Raw genomic sequence first — 21,459 nt, 5'->3', positions numbered from 1 at the left:
TATTTATTTTTACTCTAATGTTGACTAGAAGCAATTTAAAATTTCAATGGTTATGATGTCATAGTTGCGTTAGGCTATACTCATAGTTAGTATGTAGGTCAGATTAAACAAAATTCAGTAAACCTAACAGATTATTGGAAACTTTGATATGTTACCCTGAGGCATATTTATACATAATAAATTGATAACATACATGTGAAAATAGAAACCTCTGTTCTCCTATAAAGAGCCTTTGAGACTCCTATAGTGAGATTTTTTAGTTCACAAATAAACACCTTAAAAGAGACCTACGTTTATCAAGTTTATCAACATTTAATAACTTATGAAATATTTATAGCCATTATTTTGCTAAGGGCTGACTTTCTTTTAGGGCTCATTTTGAGAGCGCGCTACAATGAAATTGATTACCCTAAGTAAATAATTAACGTTAGCGTCAGAAAAATTTTACACAAACAGAAAAACCTCTTCAAAATTTGTTATTGTTAACCTGACATATCCAACTTCAAGAAATAACCAGGAAGGAGATCTGGAAATAAAAAAGAAAAGTTATTTTTTCTAAAAATAATAAATTAGAGTTTTTAACTCTAAATTTAAGTTTCTAATTTTAATACTTTTTTAATTGCGATAGCGCGATGGTTTCGGCTCAGCTCTACGGCATTCAAAAGTCACATTAATACAGTTATTTTAAGATAACAAGTGCTATCTTAAGATAACTCTATCAATGTAATTTTGGAATGCGTGGATATTCACATTAATGTCCTAATTGTAAGATAACTAGAGTTATTTTAAGATAACATATTAATGTAATAATTATATCTTTATGTTTTTAAAGTTCGTTACGTTAATATCCCTGAAGAAAGTAATTTTTTTCTAATAAAAGTTTCTGAAAACAATGAAAGTTCAGTCTTTCTTCGCGCATATGTGTATATGAACGTTGCTTAGGGTGCCGGTACGTAAAGTAGCTCGCAAAACAACAGTCTACATGAATTTCCGGCCGTATTGACATTTATTTTGATACGTCATTTGTATTGTCCTTGTGGTGTCGCGTATGTGCTCTGCTGTAGAGACGCTCTGCGGTGGAGAACAAGATGCATTTTGTTAGTTTTGTGTTGTGATGTAATGTCCCCACGGTCATTTACGGCAGGAAAAAAAGTGTGCGCATGCGCCATTATTTGTTATCAAATTTTCTGCCGCAAGCGATTCATAATGGCCACCATCGCACGTGCTTCTAATTTCCCTTAAAAACAAATGTTTTTTGAGCCTCTGCGGTAGAGATCATCCCCTAAAAGGATTTTATTTTAGTAGAGCAGGCCTTGGACTATACAAAAACTCTAGATTCGACTACCCGAACACTTTCACTTTTGTTGGGAGGAGACAGAAAGAATAGCAATGTTTTGATTATAAAATTTTATAAGTTGGTGGAAAATGAAGATATTTGCTTTCCAACGCAAAGTCATGCTTTAAGACATGTTTTTCCTGAAAGCTGATAGCCTGTTTTATCAAATAAAACCAGTGGTTTGTGGCTGCCACTTTTTTTCTGAAAGAAATTGGTCCTCGGAAATGACCTTTCACAAGACTTCATAAATCGGTAAATATCATTATTTTAAATGAGAATTGCGCACTCAATAAGATAAATATAAGCAATAAACCAGTGTTAGATGTGAAAAATGTTGCTTGTGGCTACCCCCCTAACTTTTCAGTCAGGGTAAACACTTAATTAGGCGATGGTAGGCTAATTAGGGCATACCACCTATTTACGCGACTCATTGTAGCCTAGTTAGACCATATGTAACCTAGTTAAGACATTGCAATATTCAATGGCTTTTCACACATTCCTAAGAAAAAATAGCAAAAACACTTTGTTCAGAATGGATAGTGTATGCAACCATGATTCCAAAATTGTCACTCGTGCCTTGATATGCTCGCGCAAGTAAGAATTATGTTAAAATGAAATATTACATGTCGCCTATTTAGGTGACGATAGTAAAATACGCAATAATTTAATGAAGATATTCTTTCACAAAAAACGCAAAAAAAAAATTTTTTTTTTAAGATGGATGTGGTAACAATTTGTTTTGTAACGTTTCTTTTTTATTTATCCTGTTTTAGCAACGTTAAAATCTTAGTCAAACAATACCACATTTTCATCCCCCATATTTTTTTTCCTGTGGCTGAAATCCATTATTTAAAACAACAAATATTGCCACACAAGGTTTGGGCCATAAGTTGCCAATGCGCAATGCAAATAACACGATAATTGGTCAAAATTGTCTGCGATTTGATTCACATAAAAATTGTAGTGCGAAACGCAATGATTTCGACGTATTTACAACAGAAAGTTTTCGTTCGCCTAGTTAGACTACGGTTAGCGCAATTAAACTACATCATGTCGCCTAACTAAATGACTCGCCTAATTAGGTCATGTCGTCTAATTAGGTGTTTACCCTGACTGTTTCACAGTCACCCAAAAGGGGTTAGGGTTTATTAATAGTTCTGCTAAAAATAATTTTTCATAGCGAAGGTTTGTTTGTTAATGAAAAATCTCATACAAAAAGAAATCGATAATATTTTTCTATAATATGTATATAATTAACAAAACAACAAGTAACACTAAACCAGAGATGCTCCTGTGCATTTATTTGGACAGCATATCTGTTCGTACCCTGGAAAAAATTTTTGACTTATATAATTGAGGCTTATGCCGAGTTTGTGGTGTCTGATAAATCATGAAAAATTTATGTTTATCTCGCCGGAAAAAAGTCAGGGGTTTCACAGGAATATGTTAAACATTAACTCACATGTCTGTACATTTTTATGCACACTTTGCTATCATTTTACATGCTTTTTTATGAGAGCCTCAGGTTTTTTTAAAAGATAAGAGCTTTTTGTAGGCCCCGCCATCTGCTCAATCATTGTTTTCCAAACCTAGAATCACCCAGAACCAGCTGGAATCAGTCAGAATGACCCCTAGGTCATTCTGACTGATTCCAGACCAAATTAACACGAACAGTCACTTGAAAAAAATATAAACAACTAGGAAAAAACGCTGGTGTAAATACTGCGTTAATAATTGGCTCCGTATCGAACGTGTATTCCATAGACTTTAAAGGGAAAGACTCATGTTAGGTAGAAGACCTTCCAAGCCAACATTAAGAAATTGAAAAGGAGGACATTTAGTAAGAAGTTGGGAATTATGAAACTTTTTTTGTACAAAAAAATACATTTTATAATTGAGACTTGAAAAAGAAACTTTTTGTTTTCGGGAAGTCGGCTGTACGAGGTTTGTACCCGGGGTCCATTGAATGTGACGGCTGGTCTGTTAAATTATTAAATTATAAAAGATTGAAAATGATTGCCACACATTGGACATGCATGCGTTTTCGTGGTTTTGGGTGGTTCTGGGTGATTCTGGTAGCTTATATTGTATTTTCTGTTTTTTCACATTTTAGGGCACCAGTCCCAAATTGTTCTATGATACAAAACATGTTGGCACGATTTCATTGAAGTAATTTTGACCCAATAATTCACAATTTCAAGCGTCATTCAAACGTGATTTGCATGTGAAGATTTGTTGACAGAAGCGGTTAAAAAAATGATGGAACAATGATGAAACAGAAGATCTTGCTGATTTGCTCGATTACCACTTTTTGTTGGATGCGTTTGAAATAAGAATATATTCGTGAAATCCAGATTATGAATTGAAATAAAAAATACTTGTAATAGCCTAATTTGTAAAGTATTTTTATATAATTCAGATTGACTTTCGTGGTGAAAAATCTCACAATTAGGGAATGGTCTAGGCTAAAATGTCTGTGTAAATGGTTAGCTTTTTCGTTTAACATATATATAGCTATATAACTGTACAATTTTTTTCATTTGCAATCATTTGCTAGTCTAACAACAACAACAATAATGATAAATATTTAAAGTGTTTCTAGCCCAGAAAATCACAAAAACCTATTGTTAGTGGATTATTTCCATTGGGGTCCACTGAGTCTGAGTGAAGCTAGCTTTCTTACATTTACGTTTAGTTTTAGCAGGCTTCTAGATAGAGAAAACTAATCAAGACCAACCTTAGAGCTAGCTAAGGTTACAGATCAGATGAATTATTTTTTTTGTCTTTTAAAATTTAATTTTAGTAGTATAATATCGTTTGTTCTTTGTTTATTAGCGTCTATTTTACATTTCTAATAGTTGTCAACCATTTTTTTTTTGTGAAAACGAAAGTGAAATGTATGGTGTAGAAAAGCTCAAAATTTTAGTAGTAAAAAAAGTGGCAGCTACTACCTAATACGATAGAACGGTCGATAAGGGATACATGCAAACAGGAAAAGTAATTTTTAGGCAAAACCTTGCGTCAGAATGTTGTACAAGAGTGCTCCTGTACTGGTAAATTGTGAACTAGCCATCCGGGCTTTTGTGGACCTTGCCGTCTGTTTAGGCTGCCCCGGGTAGCAACCAAAGGCGAAATAGTAGTCTATGGTCATCCTTCTTTAGTTTTAAAAGAAAAAAATGTTAAATTTTCTTTTATTGGGCAACTAAAACAAGATAATAGAGAGTGAGGTCAATATCGATGACGTCATAATCTTATGCCGTAGGCGCTTTTTATAAAAAAAATTTTTGGCGCATGCGCACACTTTTTTTCCTTAAAATCGCGGTTTTGAATGACCGTGTCCCGTGTTAATTATGTAAAGAGAATAATTGTAAATTTGGTACTATTTTTAGTAAATTTTCTGCACATCTTGCACATCTTGTTTCTGTGCATTCAGTCTTCAACATGTAATGACAGAGTCGAACAAACATTTTTGTAATAAATTCGCTGTTGAGTGAAATTTTTCTTTCATACATCACAGGAGTTATCCTGTATCTCAGCATCTGTTGTATTTGTTTTCTCTCACTTGTAGTTGGCTTGGCTTACGCCACTATATTTCTAGTAAGTGTTTATTTCTTATTATATTTTATGTCATCTTACATGTGTAATTTGTTGCTTAAATTTCGTCTTGTAATTTTATTGTTTAGCGAGTAAAAATAGTTAAGTCAGTTGAAATCGTGTAAGCACCTACACTAGCCGATAAGGCCCGTAGAAAAATCTACTTAGTGAATACACAAAAAAATTTTTTTTTGAATTTGTTTCCCCGTCGCCTTTATTGAGTAGAGCTTAACCCTATTCGGTCCGGGGGGGAGGATTCCGCCCCCCCCCCCTGACGGTTTTTTTTAATAACTCCTGATTGCTTTCTTATATGGCTATGATACTTACTGAGTTTCAACATTTATCTATTAGACTCCTGCACGCTAAATTTGTAGGTTCCATTCCTTTCAGAAGCTTTGATATTGGCCATTACTAGAAACTACCCCTAAAATCTCTATGAAATCCTTATAAGGGGGAAAATATAATAACTCCTGTTAGGATTATCCTTAGAACTTGAAACTTGCAACACAACTTTGTTTCATCAAGAAGAATCATTTTGAATAATTTTGACACGTGACTAATCCGATTTCCCGATTTTGTCGGATATTACCCGAAAATCGAAAAAAACGGATTTTCGGGCAATTTTTGGCAATTTTTTATCCGATCCATGTAAAAACCGGAAGATATGTTAAACAAAATTTATTTAGCTTTCAGAAACTTCAAGCAGAATGTAAAAATTCTAGAACAAAAGTAACTATATTTTAAGCAGATAGTGGCATTTTTAACAATGTTCAAGCTTCTGATGACGTCACAGAAAATGTGCTGACGCAAGCAAAAATTTATTGCCGCCATTTTGTTCCTTTTATGACGTACTATAAGTGTGCCAAGTTTGATTCAATTTGAGCAATTCTATAAAAAGTTATTGAGGGGGGCGGAATCCGCCCCCCCCCCCCCCCCGGTCATAGTATGTTCGAAAAACCCCGGACCGAATAGGGTTAAAACGCTGCTGAAAATAAATGTATACAGTATTCTCTTCAATTAGCGGACACTGCACTGGCCGGTCCATGCACTGGCTGTTTTCTGGTCAAAGTCTTATAAAAAACTTTCTAATTAGTTAATTAGTTAATTTTTAATTAACGGACACTCTGATGAGCGGACAATTTTTTTCTCTCCAATTAGCATACAATCCAAAAAATTAGGGATCAGCATTTAATTTTAAATATGTATTTTAAACACTTTGAAACTTTACAGGAAAAGTCGGCTTTTACAGTCTCAATTTTCTTCGCAACCCAGTCAATCAATTTTTGTTGTCCATAAAACTTATACACAACTGGTATTTCCAGACCATATCCACCTCCACGACTAACTCTCTTTCCACAAACTTAAGCTGTAATCGAATGTGTGTCCCACAATGCTTTCGTTTTGTAAAGAATCAGTTCTTATTATTGCTATTGCATTTCTGTCCACCTCGTTAGATGGCTCATGCCTGAATTGTAACAGCTCCCTGTACTAGTACTCATTCCAATCCTTTTCGATGAGTATGGGTATGTTGACCTCAATGGCTATGTTGAAAGACAGTTTGAGCGTTAAAGTGCAGTGATTAGTGCAGATATACGTTATACTAAACTCTGTTGAGTTGTTATAGAAAGAAGTTGTTGCCAGTTGGATCACTTAAACCATGTCACACATCATGGCGGAGCGCTTTATTCAGATGTACTGTACCCTCTACCTGATTATATATTTTAAAATCTTGCAAGTAGCGGTGAAAAAAGCACGAAATAACTACACCATATTAAAACCTTTTCCAGCAGGATTAGCCACCTAACATTTTCTATTTTGCAAAAACACGATGGCTCAAGACACATAAAAAATAGTCCGTTAATTATAAACCCAACATACATTTTAAAAATCAGGAAACATTTTTTTGTTTTTTTAAGAAAAAAATACAGAATTTATGTCAATATTTCTTAGTGTATCAAAGCTACATTGGCCAAACATGCGTTTCCTACTGATCACAGTGTTTATATTACGTGAATTATGTTTAGCATGGGTAAAATTCATGGTATTGTTGTTTAAAAAAAATTTGTCAAATTAAGTCCACTTGAGATATTTGAAGTAAGTCTGTCTACAAAAAACAGTTATTCACATTAATTAGTCAGCTCAAAATATATCTGCAAACTAATGACAGACGATGTGACATCCACAAAAAAATAGGCCACATGGAATTTAATTCATGTGAAACATAATTCAGTGGTTCTATATTGTTATCCATTAACATCTTAGCTTTAGCTGATTAACTGTACAGAGTCAAGCATAGTATTCCAATATTCCCGCATATACTTAATAAAAATCATACTATATATCACAAAACTTTGTTAAAATTTAATTGGAATGGAGTTCTCTAATAGTCTGGATGTAATACAATTTTCTCAATGAATGTGTAGTCTACAAAGTCTGTTTATTTCTATTTGTCTTTTTGTGACTATGTCAACAGAATTGAAAACATTGTTTGGATTTTTATAAAGCAATAAGGAAAAAAGAATCAACAAGCATGTGCAGTTAGTGAGTGACATACATCGCTACTTTTTGGCCACAATTGGCCAGTGTCAGTGTTGCAAGTGTTTAATTGTGCGTCAAAACCAATACATATGTGTTCAGGCTGAAAATATAATCAACAAATCACCAAGCTCAAAAAATACCGTCAATTAAGAAACTTTATGAAATTCCTGAAACTTGTACTTGGAAAGAGCAATTGCCTTTAAAAATTCTGGACCTATTTGTATTTATGAAAACGGCACACAGTTATAACCAATGGTATAAAGGCACTAGTACTAGTGGAACAAATACTCCACATAAATCTTTTTCTTTTTACTTCAGCCTAAAAAACAGCAAAAATGCATATAAAAAAATTTGTTCAATTAAGAACAACGAGTTTCCATTCATTACTATCTGCATGCATAAATAGATGGGTTTTTTTATTTATATATTTCCAGCATTAAAAAATAATTATTTGAGGAAACTTCTTAAATGTTTCCATTCATTACTAATGTTTTTATATTTCTTATTTTTGCAAGATTAAAAAATAATTATTTGAGGAAACTTCTTAAATGTTTCCATTCATTACTATTTGTACATATATAAATGTTTTTATATTTTTTATTTTTGCAACGTTAAAAGTAATTATTTGAGGAAACTTCTTAAATGTTTGTTAATTTTCACACAACTGTTTAAAAAGTTATGTAGATTTTTACTTTGGACTAAAACGATCTTTTACTTTATGTATTTATTGTACATAAAGCAGAGAACAGTGTCCTTCTAGGGTTATTAAGAAATATTTTCGTTATATTTACGTTATTTTTTGCTTTGCTAAATTTTATTTTTGGTAATATAGAACGGACAGCCAATTACTGATATGAAAAATCGTAAGAATAATATCAAACGAAGATCCATACAATGTGAATGTAAGTCCTTGCTTTTTTATTGCTTTAGCTTTTTTAAATATAAATATGCGAACACATCTTTTTAGAATACTATTAGACCTCTATGTATTGTCTGCAAATTCCGGAGAATTGCTTTAATATTTTATTGTTTTGTATTTTGTTTTCTAGTGAAGAAACTGGTTACATTACAACGAACGAGTGAATGATTAGTTAAAAACAGTCTAAGAAATGTATGGATGCTGAGTCGTTTACGACACATGTAAAAAAGTGCGCCAAATATAATTTTTTTAAAAAAATCTGCCGAATTTATGTCGTTGATAGCAAGCATAAACTGTGTATTTGCTTTCGCCTCTTGAAAATTTTAGCGAATGTGTGCATGAGAGTTCTGTAACCATGGAACCAATATACGTCTTCTGTGTCTTTAACAGAACACTGTGTAGTAAAAATAAATATAAGAATTGCGTCAATGCTGTGGCGGTTTCATGCGCTGTTAGTAAAAGTATGGATGCTGTTTCTAACAAAACATTATAATCAATGCAAAAGGTTATGTCGTTTTGCATATAGCCTAACAAATTTATAGATGCTCGGGAACTGCAATCTTTCTAAAAAGAGTATGAATGCCATGTCAAGCAAAAAAGTTGTACAAGCTATGCTGTGGAAATCATTGCAGGAAATATAAGGTCGTGTTCCTATAAGTTTTTAAAAAGATGATCGATTTAGTGCAGCTCTGTCGGTAGAGCGTTTAAAACATCTCCTCTACTTGAGATTATAAGTTCAATATCCCCCCCATTGTCTAGTTAGTTTGACATTTCATAGAACCTTTTGTAGCAATGGGAGCTAAACACTGGAAACCTGGTCCATCCTGAAAACCATTGACCACAAACCACATTAAATATAAATCACCATCAGCAGTTTGAGGCAGAATTGCAAGAGAATTTACATACTGGATGGTTCTTTTGTTATGAACGTTTTTTTGCAGTAACTATAATGACCAGGGTGTCTTTTTATATCACTACCTGTACACATGATAGAGCTTAAAAGTACTGCCAAACTCTTTTTCCATGTATTGGAATAAAATTTTAGTGTTGATCATGTTGTTGTTAGTTGTTTGTTACAATACATATTATGACTGCTAGGTGATATAGTTCTCTGTTTGCTATTAATTTTCTTAAAATTCATAGTTTTCAAATTACTTGTATTCATTTCCAAAGTTTTTTCGTGTAAAACTTCTGTGATCTAGTAGCAAGATTCTTACAGAATAATTGTTTTTTAGCGAAGAAACTGATTATTGAAATCCACTAGCTGTTACTGTTTTGCCAATTTATATGACCAAAAATTGCAGCAAGCTCAATGGACATCAAGTTAAACAATGGCAAATGCCTTAGCACAAGCAGATCGATATTAACAAATATGTTCTTGCTTAATTAGTCTTATATATCAATTCGGTATATAACTTCACAATAAAAATAAATACGAAAAGTTTGATTGATGATGACATTTTTTATTTTATTTTAACGGATATTTCATCTTGTGACTACAAGACAATTATCAACGTAAATTGTTACAATTATCTCAAAAGTTTTTTAGATATAATTTTTAACAACTACGCAATACACAGAGGACGTATAAAACAATACTTAACAAAACATAAAACACATAACGGCAAACCCAAAGGTATATAAACTATATACCGTTGGTAAGAGTAACGTCCACAGCGCGGAGCACAAATGCACTCATCTCCTTGTTGACTATAAATAATATTTATCTTAAAACAATTTTATTGGAACAGATAATCCCTATACATTAAGCGTGGGACTGTTAATACCAATATACATGGCTTCAGCTATTTTTTTCTTTTCAAAGTGGTGAACATTATCTATCAAAATACTGAAGTTCTATTGTTCAGCAAGTTGGTAATTCTCAATGACTGAATGTTTTAAAATGTGAGAGTTATTAACGCGTTTTTGGTAGTCTATCTTTCATTAAGCCTCCTTGCTGTTTCACCAATGTATGTAGCATCGCACGATTCCACCGGACAAGTATATTTGTACACAACACCATGTTGTGTTCATCCTTGGTTCTATTTCACAGAAAATAGCAAACATAACTTTTGACATTGATCAGCAATGCGTGACTTGACATTGGCTGATAGAAACTATTTAAAAGTGTTAGACGCTTTACTAAGCAGTTACCATTATTTTCTAATTGTTTTCTTAAACGAAATTAACCTTATTTTTTCCCCGTAGCCAGACTTGACAGAATAAAAACCATTAAAGGTGTTATTGGAGATTCATTGGTGTCTTCATCAGAAACAGTGTCGGCATTTTGAATGTTGAAATTTCGCAGTGTGTTATTAATTACATTAGATACAACTGCTTCTGGATAAGTTTTTTATAAACACATTTTTTAAGTGATTTAGTTCGTATTTTAGATCTTGTCATGAAGAGCATATATTGAACGCTCTCAACACCAACGATTTAACCGTTTCAACTTTCCATGGGCGTAATACAGGTGAATTCTAGTGCATTTATATGTCAGTGTTCGTGTCTTTTCGATAAATGGATGTGTTTTTACATCAAGAAAGGCTATGTAGTTATCGTTTTTAACTTCATATGTGCACTGGATATTCGAATGGTAACTATTAAGTGTGATCAGCACTTTATTTATCTGGTTTTCAGTAACAGTGTCATCTACATATTTCTTCCAAAATTTTATTGAATTTTCTACTTTTGGGACTATTTCATCATGAAGATATGCTAGGACTGATCCTAGAGGCGAGCCCATTGCTACACCATCGACCTGAATATAAGTTGGTTGTTAAAACTGAAATGTACATGTTTTGTACATGAGATTAATAGATGTTTCATTTCCTCTCGCTTAATTGTTGTTTCTATAACTTTTTCAGCATATATCTTTCGCAATATTATGTCTATCTTTTGTTCCAACGGAACGTTGGTGAATAAACCAGTGACGTAAAAAGGTACTAGTTCGTAATTATGAGGTATCTTTTCTCCTTTCAATGATAATATAAAATCTAAAGAGCTTTCAGTAGTATATGTTGACTTTGTCAGCGGTGTTAAAGATTTCGCGAGGTAGTTTGATGTGTTAAAAGTAGCAGATCCGATATTTGATATGATGGGTCGTAATGGTAAATCGTCAGCTACTGTAGAATTAGGTGGTATCTTGTGAACCTTGGCGGTACCATAAAACTGAGCAGGGTTGGAACCTTGTGAATACAACTTTTTGTATTCGTTTTCTGTGCTCTCTGAACTTGATTAATTTGTTTTCTTATTGACATTTGGTGTTATATACATAGTGTTTGTATTATAAGATGGAACGTAAATATCTACGCAAATGTTTATCGTCGTCTTGTGTTTATCCAAAACGAATCCATGTTCTCTAATTGGCAAGGCATTCAACCAACTCGAAGCACCAGTTTCCAAAGAAGCCTCGAGCGCTCTTACTTTTAGTTTAGTTTAGTTGGTCAAAGACTTTTTATTGATGTTAACGTCATTTCACAAGTCTTCCTCTTTATGTTTTAATTTCATTTTTTCGCTTCTTCAATACGTCCTCTATTAATTCGTCATTATTATCGTCTTGACATTTCACTTTCTCAACCATTTTACTTGTCAGTGGCCTAGAATTGCTGTACTCAGTGACGCAACGTTTGGACGGATCAAATATTGCTAATCCTCCATATTTAACTGGAAGAGAGAGTAATAATCTCTACCAGTCGTTGCAAACATATCCATTCAATATCCATGTACGAAGACAGCGTAAGCAGCATGCGGATAAGCTTCTCCAATTTTAGACAACGTTTCCACTTCTAAAATCCGGTTTTTCACTCTCTCTTCCACATATTTACGTTTGAAAGCTTCACTACCAACAGAAAATGGAAACTACTTAAAAAAAAAGCTTTACTGTCAACTAAAGTTTTAAGTGCACTGTAATGGCTTCATTAATTTAATATAGGATACTAGTCTATAAAAGCCCGTGGAGAAATCCACTTAGGCAAAAGGTCAATAAAAAGAGAGTTATCAGGGATTAAAAATTTTGCTGACGTCAGCAAAAACCCGTCAAAACCTTAAAAAATTTTTTTAGGAATTTGTATACCTGTTGCCTTCATCGTATAGATCTTGAAACGCTGATCAAGAAAATGTATAGGACCATGCGTCTTTGACAAATGGTTGCAGATATATTAGGGTTTTTTGATGACATCATCAACCCGCCTATTCCGAAACGCATTTGGGGACCTAGGTTGGGGAAAATTACCCAAATTGGTCCTAGGTGGTCCCTAGTTACCCACGCAGTGAAAAATCATTGACGTTACGACCTTGTTTCCAAGTTATTTGGCATCTTTCCTTTTGGTAAAATTTTCATCGAGGTAATCCAAAAAAGGAAAACACCCCACTTTTCCTTTTTTGGATTACCTCGATGAAAATTTTAACATTTTCTACTATTTTTATTTTCAAACAAATTTTTTGCTGCCGCAATTTTTAGTTCTTACATAAAGAACTTTTAATGCAAATGAAATGATTATAAATTTATTCTCAGGAATAAACTTTTGCGAGATTGCTTCAGAATTTCCAACATAAGTAGGACTCGAAGTACTTGAAACTTGTAAAAGCATATGCTCCTAAAGTTGGATGAAATATAGTTAATTAACAACATTTATAAATACACGTTTTTTTACCGCGTCTTATTCCACGAGATATAAAATAGAATAGCCTATCGTTGAGCGTTAGTAGGAAACACCAATTTATATTTTTATGGGAAAATAAGTGTTTAGCAGTGTGACAGTATTTAGTTAGCTATAGCTATATATATACTTTCCAGACGAAGCTGTGAATTCCACCTGGCTTACTAAAAAACAATTCCCTACAGCATAAATAAATATTTGCATAGCATGCAGTAACTTTTAGCTAGCTCACTAGTAGAAAAGTAACGTTTGCTAGCTAAAGACCATTTCCCTTCAGCCTCCTGGCTAGTTATTGGGCCACATGTGTGCGGCACTAAAAGTTAGCTATCTAAAGAATAGTCAAATACTAACAGTGAATGTTGGAACGGAAGGCCGAAGCGTTGTTTGAATTTTGATGACCTTAGCAACCCATCCACACACACAAAAAAAGTTGGTTTCACGTTGCCTCCATTTTGTAGAGCTTAAACTGCTGATCAAAAATTATGTATATGATCATGTGGTTTTGGTGGGCGCTTAATCAGATTTTGGGGTTTATTATTTCGCTGAAGTCAGCAATCGGCCGTCAAAACCGAAAAAACATATTTTTTAGAAATATGTATACCTGTTGCCTTCATCGTATAGATCTTGAAACGCTGATCCTGAAAATGTATAGGATCATATACTTTTGACAAACGCTTGCAGAGATATTAGGGTGTAAAGGGTTTTTGATGACGTCATCAACCCATTCATTCCAAAACGGATTTGGGGACCCAGGTTTGGGAAACTTACCCAAATTGGTCCTAAGTGGTCCCTAGTTACCCAAACGATGAAAATCATTGACGTTACCACCTCGTTTCCAAGTTATTTGAGCTCAAAGTTTTAAGTTTTTTTTTGTTTTGTTTTTTTTGTTTTAATCATGTATAATTTTCTTTTTCATCAACCTGTCTACAACAAAAAACACAAAAGTACATAGACGTTATATGTGGAAAGATAACAAAGAAACATATAAAAGTAAACATTGACGCAACTTGGTAATGATTTAACAGTTCAACTTATTCACAAACCAATCTGCTTTCAAACGACACAATGTTTACGTCTGTGTCGCGAACTAGCGATGCTTCAGACTTTACTCCTCTCGATCTACGAATACAAAGTAGCTTTCATCTCAGCACATTGAAACTTTATTCAGTTCTCAGCCAATTTTTCGTGATACTCAGTGATTCATTTCGCTTTTCAGCAATCGAACAAGACAGTTTGTTGTAAACCGTAGCACATTCTCGAGACACCCTTCCAAAATACGTGAAGATTAGGGGAGTGAATTATCCTTGATAAACAGTATTGAGTCTCGCATTATACGTTCTTATTTTAGTTGACTCATTGGTTTTGTAGCATGCTTTCAGATCACGGTTCAGGTGCATTTTGGCCGTTGGGTTAAAAACTTTCACATCAAAAAAAGCCATTTGCTCTCTGATCTAAAATCCTCTAGCAGCTACGTCTACTCGTGTCTCGTCAGTAGTTATGGTTGATGAAGAAAACTGTTCACCAGCGATTTCCTGTAATACGGGCTCTATTCTCACGTCCTTGAAACATTCCTGAAGTAGTTCGGCAGTGAAGTCTCGGATTTTGTTGTGTCGTAATGTTATGAGACAACCTTTTGGACAGAATAGCGCGTGTTTAATTGTAAAAGAAACACCACAAACACATCTGGATGGTAATCGCTTTAGCAGGATGCAGTATCATATGAATAAACTGTCCCAAAATGATTGTTTATCCAAAACGAATCCATGTTCTCTAATTGGCAAGGCATTCAACCAACTCGAAGCACCAGTTTCCAAAGAAGCCTCGAGCGCTCTTACTTTTAGTTTAGTTTAGTTGGTCAAAGACTTTTTATTGATGTTAACGTCATTTCACAAGTCTTCCTCTTTATGTTTTAATTTCATTTTTTCGCTTCTTCAATACGTCCTCTATTAATTCGTCATTATTATCGTCTTGACATTTCACTTTCTCAACCATTTTACTTGTCAGGGGCCTAGAATTGCTGTACTCAGTGACGCAACGTTTGGACGGATCAAATATTGCTAATCCTCCATATTTAACTGGAAGAGAGAGTAATAATCTCTACCAGTCGTTGCAAACATATCCATTCAATATCCATGTACGAAGACAGCGTAAGCAGCATGCGGATAAGCTTCTCCAATTTTAGACAACGTTTCCACTTCTAAAATCCGGTTTTTCACTCTCTCTTCCACATATTTACGTTTGAAAGCTTCACTACCAACAGAAAATGGAAACTACTTAAAAAAAAAGCTTTACTGTCAACTAAAGTTTTAAGTGCACTGTAATGGCTTCATTAATTTAATATAGGATACTAGTCTATAAAAGCCCGTGGAGAAATCCACTTAGGCAAAAGGTCAATAAAAAGAGAGTTATCAGGGATTAAAAATTTTGCTGACGTCAGCAAAAACCCGTCAAAACCTTAAAAAAATTTTTTAGGAATTTGTATACCTGTTGCCTTCATCGTATAGATCTTGAAACGCTGATCAAGAAAATGTATAGGACCATGCGTCTTTGACAAATGGTTGCAGATATATTAGGGTTTTTTGATGACATCATCAACCCGCCTATTCCGAAACGCATTTGGGGACCTAGGTTGGGGAAAATTACCCAAATTGGTCCTAGGTGGTCCCTAGTTACCCACGCAGTGAAAAATCATTGACGTTACGACCTTGTTTCCAAGTTATTTGGCATCAAATTTTAAGTGCCATGTAATGGCTTCATTAATTTAATATAGGATATTGACGTTAAACTAGTGTTATTGACGTCGCGCCGTAACGTCATAAAGTCTAACATTTAAGACATAATTTTTTCGGCGACTTCCAAGAAAATTTCGGCGATATTAAAGGAAAATGAGGATATCCACTATGACCGTCACATACACTTCTTATTATTATAAGAGATTCATGTTAAAGTAGTATTATTGACGTCGCGCCGTAACGTCAGAAAATTAAGGTTTTCAGACAACTTTTTCGACGACATCAAAGGAAAATGAACACATCCACTTTGCCTGTTACAGACTGACACACACACACACACACAGTCTCCGTATTATTATAGCTAGCCCTTGATATCTGCTCTAAATTCAGTCAAGACATAATCAAAGGGAGCGCATTTTGATCCTTCGTCCCTCCCACCGCCATCTTTGTTTACATTTTTAAATGCTAAATACAATCTTTCACGGAAATACATAAAACTCCTATAATAGGCCAATCAGAATCCATCACGCAAGTCTACTTTTGAGGTTTATCTCAAAGAGCTCTGGGGACGAGAATGCTTTTTCGCTAATATACAAATTTCAACCGTAATAATTATAATATTTCGGCTACCTAGCTATAGGGACCAAAAGGGATATTTGTTTGATTTTGAATTAACCTAGCTAACATACATCCAATAGTTGTGATTCAGCTGGCTCCAAGCAACAGATTTATACAAACCTTCTTCAAACACCCTTTACTCGGTTTCCCAATTACCTCGTCAACAAGAACCCATTAGGTTCTCTATTAAAAAATCTTTATGCGTGCAGTTCTTAACAAACGGACTCCTATACTTTACATGAATACTTTAACATAAATACTTTTTTCCGCTAATCAAGGTTCCAAAATTAAAGAAAATTGATAGGTAGTTAGCGAGTGCCTTGTTGGCTCTTCCTTGTTTTGATTTTGTTTTTCTAGGGTTTAAATTCACGATTTATTATTTCTTTCTGAGTGTGTAATGTGTATATTTACTAGCAAATTATAGTAATACTCTAAAATACCTCCAGAATTGGCGTATATATATGGTTGTAAAAGGAGGCCTCATCCGTCTTTTTTTTTAAAATATGCTACTAGCTACTAAAGTTAATTTTGTTTTAGGCGGCGATAGCGGAAAAAGAAGTGAGTAATTTACCTCTGCTGAAATTCCTTTTTCTTAAAAAATTATGAGAATGTGATAATTTTGAAAGAAAATATATCGACTAAAATACTTCAGTTGTGTAAGGTCCCTAGTATATCTCGCAGTCGTAGAGAAAACCATGAAGTTGTAATAATAGTCCGTGTTAACTGGGATATTTGAAATTATTACCCGGTAAAAGGGCGGCATCAATATTTCCAAAAATCGCCCAATGTCATTGGTTAGAACTTACGTCATAGCGGACAGTATTCCATGGTATTGCCCGCTACCATAGCAACCAAGTTTAAATATGGTAGCATTAAATGTAAATAAACACGAAAAACGGTAAACAAAAAAGCGAAACAGAAGTAAAACTTACTTTTATCTTTTAAAGAATTCTATGTTGTAGCTACACAATAAAACCTGTAATGTTTACACGATATTCGATTTAAAAAAAATATATTTTTAGTTCGAATGTACGTTCCATATGGGAATAGTTTCTATAAAGACATGATTTCTACATCTTGCTTATAATGTTATATTTTTGTCGCAAAATGCAGTGGCCGGATAATAATCCATATAATAACTGTTTATTTCGGGCAATACCTTCAAATATTGAATGGTTGCTATTGTCGCGTACTGCCTTCGCAAGCTTGGGCAATACTAAACTTTTAACACGGTTGCTATTGTCCGCTATGACGTAAGTTGTAACCAATGACATGCCGCCCTTTTACCTGGGCAATAAAGCTATATATGGAACTTTCCTGTCATTTGTAGTTATATTTGGATGTTCAGTGTGATATTTAAGATGATTTAAGTTGTTTTTTTTTGTCCTCAGTGATCATACACTTTCCCCTGCCATTAGCTTGACTTTCGTGTAAGTCACTAGTCGAAAACCAACAACCGTTGCAAAGAGGCTACTTTAAACACTCGACGACAGCATGTTGAATAAACAGTGGTACTCTGTAATTTGACAAATTATTAGTATTATCCCTATTGTTTTTGTTTGATTTTTTATATTTTCAAATATCTATACGCCAATAAGATGAACACTACTGTGTTACCTAAATTAGACCAAAGCTAAGTTGTTTATTTTTGAGCTTCTAAGATTATCTTTAATTTTGTAGGGACGACAATATTTCTAATTGGGAATTTTTAACATCGATCTGCGTGTGGCGTGGTGGAATGCAGAGGCAAGGGGGGTTGCGGGATTCCTTCAATTTCGTATCCTGATGCTATAATATGCACCAATCATTGCTCCCCATGTTAGGATATATATAACTTGCCTCAGAGGTCCTGCAGTGTTTAATACTGGCTCTAATATTCCTTGACGGTGTTCTTGTAAGTCGAAATATCGAAGTTTTTTTCGTGCATTCTTATCACCCTAATTTTTTAAAAAATGTTGCAGATAAAACATTTTAAATGAAACAAAAAAATACCAATACACCAATTTATAACGAAACAATTACATTTCCCGTTGTGAAAACCGGCGTATAAAAAAAATTCCGACGAAATAGAATCTCTTTTTTAGGCGATGTTTTATAGAACTGGGGTGTTGCACTAACTAATCGTTCATAATCTACACTTTGTGCTAAAGATGCATGAAGTATAAACTAGTATATAAATAACTAGCTGTATTACACTTACGTTTAGAAAGCGTTATACTATTTGACAGCCTGAGCACTAATGAGAGGGTGGAAGGGAAGCGGAAAAGAAAATGAGATAAAAGACGTGCTGAATTACCTCCTTTTTTTTACTGCGTAATATTATAATAGCAAGTGGTAACAAAATATGAAATGTCGTGCATCTTTGTTTTGTTTAATAACTTTTTGTGTCTAGTAGCATGATTCGGACAAATACGATTTTACACGTTTTTATAAATGTAGTTTATATCTTATGTAATTTTGGAGATATCGTAGATATATATTACGTTAATTATGCTGAACTTTATTAAGTGCACAATTTGTCAAGGCTGTTATTGGTCGAAAAGTAAAAAGGACATATATAAAATCACTACTTTGTCCAGAAAGTGTTTAAAATTTAGAACGATATCTTTTTTATTTGTACTTACTATTGTTTTGGTAGTGTTGAAGTGTTTTGTTTTCTTTCTATTTTGCTTATTTACATAGGTTTATTACTTTTTTATTCTACTAAACATTTTTTACAATTACTTGGCAGAAATATTTCATAGTCCTAAAGGTTCTGGACTGATGTGCAGCTCTGCTAACATTGCTTAAGAGCACAATGTATATATGTTAGAAATCAGATTATATTTGTATCAGTTATTTTTCTGTTTATGTCTTTCTCTATGAAGTATTAACGAAAGTTCAAGAGACTGGAGAAAGTGATTTGTTATAATGAATGCTGGAGTTATCAACTGTATTGTTAACAGGCTCCAGAATAATCTGAGGCGTTTTGTACGTTGAATGACTTGGGACTGGGTCAATTTTAGCAAAAAATGGGAATATAAAAATATCTTTTTCTCTCCGTACTTTCAGAAATGTTAACAACATGTATGAGCTGGTCCTACCTCCACCATGTTTTATAACCAGAAACGCCGCCCAAGATTGTAGGTTTGGCATAGTCATGACTATTGATTGAGCGTTGTTCAAGTCAGTTCAGCCAGTTTTAATATCAATTCTCTAGTTAACTGACGTCAAAGATTAAATCTTTTTAAAACAAAATTAAGCCTGCAAAGGAATAGCGGCCGAGTGGCTTATTTCAATGCTAAGAAAGCAGAAAGGTTTAAAGCCAGTCAACTTTCAGGAACAAAAAATTTTAAAAACAAAATAATTAGCAGATATTTAATCAAATTTCAGTATTTTTATTGCTCCTTTCCAATTTGTTTGATTTTCAGTGGAAATCCACCTTAACGGAAATGGTTTTTATATTCTTATGTGGTTAAGTTTTTCTGTGATTGGTTAATATGCACGAAATATACTACGGAAAGACGAGTGTAATTTGCACCTATTTTTCAATTCCATACTCCAAAAAGGTTACACTTTATAATTTGCTGAATATCGAGCAAAATGACAATTTGTAGAGAAATTCATTCCAAAATTTTTTACTCAAATAAAAAATTATTTTTATAAAACAGACATAAACGTTCGCAGTAATAAGAAACACAGGTCAAACTTTTTTTTTATTTTCTTCACTTAAAATGAAGTATGATGTGACATGACAGACATGTTTTTATTATTTATTTTTACTCTAATGTTGACTAGAAGCAATTTAAAATTTCAATGGTTATGATGTCATAGTTGCGTTAGGCTATACTCATAGTTAGTATGTAGGTCAGATTAAACAAAATTCAGTAAACCTAACAGATTATTGGAAACTTTGATATGTTACCCTGAGGCATATTTATACATAATAAATTGATAACATACATGTGAAAATAGAAACCTCTGTTCTCCTATAAAGAGCCTTTGAGACTCCTATAGTGAGATTTTTTAGTTCACAAATAAACACCTTAAAAGAGACCTACGTTTATCAAGATCTACGTTTAGATTCAGGATCTTTTTAAGACCATTCGCGCTTTTGTTCTCCCTTTTTATTAACTCATTTTTAGGGGATTACCGTAACATAGCCCTGTAATCCATCATCAACCCCGCGCACACGATCCCCGAAATGTAAAGAAATGTCATGAACCGTAATGATTAAATATTTGGATTGAAACATTTAATAACTTATGAAATATTTATAGCCATTATTTTGCTAAGGGCTGACTTTCTTTTAGGGCTCATTTTGAGAGCGCGCTACAATGAAATTGATTACCCTAAGTAAATAATTAACGTTAGCGTCAGAAAAATTTTACACAAACAGAAAAACCTCTTCAAAATTTGTTATTGTTAACCTGACATATCCAACTTCAAGAAATAACCAGGAAGGAGATCTGGAAATAAAAAAGAAAAGTTATTTTTTCTAAAAATAATAAATTAGAGTTTTTAACTCTAAATTTAAGTTTCTAATTTTAATACTTTTTTAATTGCGATAGCGCGATGGTTTCGGCTCAGCTCTACGGCATTCAAAAGTCACATTAATACAGTTATTTTAAGATAACAAGTGCTATCTTAAGATAACTCTATCAATGTAATTTTGGAATGCGTGGATATTCACATTAATGTCCTAATTGTAAGATAACTAGAGTTATTTTAAGATAACATATTAATGTAATAATTATATCTTTATGTTTTTAAAGTTCGTTACGTTAATATCCCTGAAGAAAGTAATTTTTTTCTAATAAAAGTTTCTGAAAACAATGAAAGTTCAGTCTTTCTTCGCGCATATGTGTATATGAACGTTGCTTAGGGTGCCGGTACGTAAAGTAGCTCGCAAAACAACAGTCTACATGAATTTCCGGCCGTATTGACATTTATTTTGATACGTCATTTGTATTGTCCTTGTGGTGTCGCGTATGTGCTCTGCTGTAGAGACGCTCTGCGGTGGAGAACAAGATGCATTTTGTTAGTTTTGTGTTGTGATGTAATGTCCCCACGGTCATTTAC

At 33.6% G+C, this 21,459-nt stretch overlaps 1 long non-coding RNA gene across 1 annotated transcript; it reads left to right on the top strand.

Annotated features, from left to right (window-relative positions):
* Window positions 1-1,141: 1,141 nt before the first annotated feature.
* On the top strand, window positions 1,142-8,680 carry LOC130629712 (uncharacterized). Its single transcript, XR_008982013.1, has 4 exons — window positions 1,142-1,588; window positions 3,450-4,933; window positions 8,301-8,370; window positions 8,518-8,680. It is a non-coding gene; the product is annotated as an uncharacterized LOC130629712 (long non-coding RNA).
* The last annotated feature ends 12,779 nt before the right edge of the window (window positions 8,681-21,459 follow it).

This window comes from Hydractinia symbiolongicarpus, chromosome 2, assembly GCF_029227915.1.
Source record: "Hydractinia symbiolongicarpus strain clone_291-10 chromosome 2, HSymV2.1, whole genome shotgun sequence".
In the NCBI taxonomy this organism is placed as follows: domain Eukaryota; kingdom Metazoa; phylum Cnidaria; class Hydrozoa; order Anthoathecata; family Hydractiniidae; genus Hydractinia; species Hydractinia symbiolongicarpus.
The sequence above is the reverse complement of the archived record's forward strand: the minus strand, read 5'-3'. Positions and strand labels throughout refer to the sequence as shown.